Raw genomic sequence first — 3,467 nt, 5'->3', positions numbered from 1 at the left:
TAAACCCTGGCTTCCAGCCCACTGCTCTAACCACTAGTTTTTTACAGCCAGCGAGCAGAGGTGTTTCAGGGATGGAGCTGAGGCAGAGCTGGAGGGGCAGAGTCAGCAGAATTTCAAATGTCCCTTCGGTACAGCACAAAAGTCGAGCCACGCACTTGGAAAATTATTCTTGGTGATGCCTAGTATATTGAGAGAAGATTTTTTCATTCAGATGATCTTCAGCCGGTCAGCAGGCGGCAGTATAAGAGCGCAGTGTTCCACTGGCACCAGGAGCTGGAGCTGAGGGGATGAATCCCAGGACCGATGTCTTCACCCTGCTGCTAAGGTTCTGAGAGAGAGAGACTGTAACACCCAGAGAGAGATGCTCCTTTCAGCAGACTTTGCACTGCTGCTGAGGATCTGTTAGAGTGATAGAACGGGCTAAGAGAATGACAGCTGGAATTAGCAGAAAGAGAGAGAGAGAGAGACCTGTTTCAGCTGGGAAGTACAGCTGTGGGGTGACAGGAAAAGGTTGCACAGAGCCCTCATGTCTGACTGGGAAGGAAGCAGCATTTCACTCTGCAGACAAACTGTTAAGTACCTGCAGTTACTGTTCCTTTTCTTTCCTTTTTGCTGTTTCCAGTTTTTCAAGCCTTTTCAGTTAACTGTAAATCCTTTTCTTATATATAAAAACAAACATTCATTTATTAGCGCTGTTTCTGTGAATGATTAGTGACAGGTAAGTTAGTGCTGGGTATCAGCAGGGTCCTGCACCAAGTCTCACACAGTTATTTCAGGTTTTTGTGTCAGGTAGAGCTGGAGTAACCAACCAGCATCTGAATCAGTGAGGAGGTCTTCTGACCACAGATTGTGCTAATAAATAAACATTTGACTGCTATTTAGTGATTCCTCAATTGTTATATTTATTGTTTTGTCTTTTCTGGGTCCCTTTTCTAAGGTCTAAGCACCTCCAGAGGAGGACCTAGTTTAGGGTAGCGAGTGCACTAAACCATTTGGTATGGCTCACTAGAGTAACTATAGAGGGCAGACAGTTCCCTGTGATCGAGGGACTCCTCATCTCTGAGAAATCACTGATTAGCACTGTGAAATCCCTGAATACCAAGAAAATGTTTCTTCAATTATATTTATAAACTAATAGGTCCATGCAGCGGTGCTGAGAGCAGGAAGTTAGCTGGACTTACCCAGGTACAAGTTCCCGCAGGATAGACCCAAATACAGTGGAGTAAGTTTATCTAGCTAACTTCAGGGCTGCTACCCAACTAAACATAAGCCCCACACCTGGTCATCTCTTTTTATCCAGGTAAGTTAACCATTCATTGGCCCACAATTTTAACACTTTGCGATTTGTCCAGCTAAATTCCAAACTCAGCCAGACAAATCCGCTGACCAAGGACCTTTAAAAGTATTACAGGGCACAAAGCGATGTTTGTAAAGGCTCCTTACCATTTATTTGTCTTCGTAGCGCATGCACTGCAATCAGACCAAATACACACGGGATATCAAGGAGAAGTAAGGGAAAGGAAAAGGGGAAGCATAAACAAGCCAGAGAAAGAGGAGGAAAAGTAGAGAACAGCAAAAGTAGGTAGGCAGAGAGGAATGAGAAGGGAGATATGAGCTAGGGGAGAGGAGGGAGAGGAGAGGGAGCATTGGAAGGAGGGGTGGGAGGAGTTGATACAATAACAGGAAGGAGCAAAGGAGAAAAAGATGGAAGGGGGAGAACAGGAGATAAGGCAGGGAGATTGATGGGAGAGGGAGGAGGGGAGAGGAGGGAGAGCAGAGGGAGCAGTGGAAAGAGGTGTGGGAGTAGTTGCACCGGTGCTGAGGTTTGCAGGATGAGCGGAACCGGAAAGAGAAAGAAAGGAGATATGTGAGCATTTCCTGATGTCCTACTTTCCATCTGCGGTAAAGGCATTGATCTTGGTTATCACAAAGTTAATTGTGCCCATTTCTGTATACAACGTAAGGGGTAAGGTTTCAGAAGAGCTGCTGAGTGACCACAAGAGATAAATTCCGTTTATTGGATACATTTTCAATCACATCATGGCGGCTGGAATTGTTCCCAAATTTAGCTTAGCCAGTTCAGCACTGAGAAGCCTCCTGAAAACTTACCCTGAGCAGCTCCAGAGGATGTAACCTCACTGAAGGGCCTGTCCCTTAATCTAAAAAAAATACCCACCTCTACCCTGACTCCCAATCGCTTGGTCATTTTTGATGCAGGCTTGTCTTCGTCTGTTAAAGAAAGGTTCAGACTTTAAAATGTGTAAGGCTGAATGCACATCACCATTATATACAGGGAGGACAATAATGAAAGCTATTTCTGGGGGTAAAGCGCTCTTTTGTCCACAGAAATAGGCTGTTTAATTACTGTCCATCCTCTACACAAGTAAAGGTAGGAGCATATAACAAGGCTATTTCTGGTTTGGAGTTCGGACAGGGGGTAAACTATATGCTAGCCAGCTAAACATAAGCCCCACACCCGGTCATCTCTTTTTATCCAGGTGAGTTAACCATTCATTGGCCCACAATTTTAACACTTTGCAGTTTGTCCAGCTAAATTCCAAACTCAGCCGGACAAATCCGCTGACCGAGGACCTTTAAAAGTATTAGAGGGCACAAAGCGATGTTTGCAAAGGCTCCTTACCGGTTTTTTTTCTTCGTAGCGCATGCACTGCAATCAGACCAAATACACACGGGATGTCAAGGAGAAGTAAGGGATAGGAAAAGGGGAAAGGGGAAGCATAAACAAGACAGAGAAAGGGGAGGAAAAGTAGAGAACAGCAAGGCAGGTAGCCAGAGAGGAAGGAGAAGGGAGATATAGAGAAGGGAGGCATGGGCTAGGGGAGAGGAGGGAGAGCAGAGGGAGCATTGGAAGGAGGGGTGGGAGGAGTTGATACAATAAAAGGAAAGAGCAAAGGAGAAAAAGATGGAAGGGGGAGAACAGGAGATAAGACAGGGAGATTGATGGGAGAGGGAAGAGGGGAGATAGGGAGGGGGAGGCATGGGTTAGGGGAGAGGAGGGAGAGCAGAGGGAGCAGTGGAAAGAAGGGTGGGAGTAGTTGCACCGGTGCTGAAGTTTGCAGGACGAGCGGAACCGGAAAGAGAAAGAAAGGAGATATGTGAGCATTTCCTGATGTCCTACTTTCCATCTGAGGTGCAGGCATTGATCTTGGTTATCACAAAGTTAACTGTGCCCATTTCTGTATACAAAGTAAGGGGCAAGTTTTCAGAAGAGCTGCTGAGTGACCACATTTGATTACATTTATTGGATAAATTTTTAATCACAGCATGGAGGCTGGAAATGTTCCCAAATTTAGCTTAGCCTATTCAGCACTGAGAAGCATCCTGAAAACTTACCCTGAGCAGCTCCAGAGGATCTAACCTCACTGAAGGGCATGTCCCTTAATCTAAAAAAACATACCCACCTCTACCCTGACTCCCAATCGCTCGGTCATTTTTGATGCAGGCTT

At 45.7% G+C, this 3,467-nt stretch overlaps 1 long non-coding RNA gene across 1 annotated transcript; it reads right to left on the bottom strand.

Moving 5' to 3' along the window:
* Positions 1-205: 205 nt before the first annotated feature.
* Positions 206-2,772, bottom strand: LOC115099180. The gene is made up of 2 exons (XR_003858706.1): positions 2,642-2,772; positions 206-328 (listed from the first exon to the last, which is right to left on the bottom strand). It is a non-coding gene; the product is annotated as an uncharacterized LOC115099180 (long non-coding RNA).
* Between the last annotated feature and the right edge of the window lie 695 nt (positions 2,773-3,467).

This window comes from Rhinatrema bivittatum, chromosome 9 (assembly GCF_901001135.1).
Source record: "Rhinatrema bivittatum chromosome 9, aRhiBiv1.1, whole genome shotgun sequence".
NCBI classification, from domain to species: Eukaryota; Metazoa; Chordata; class Amphibia; order Gymnophiona; family Rhinatrematidae; genus Rhinatrema; species Rhinatrema bivittatum.
This window is presented reverse-complemented; position numbering and strand designations above follow the sequence as displayed.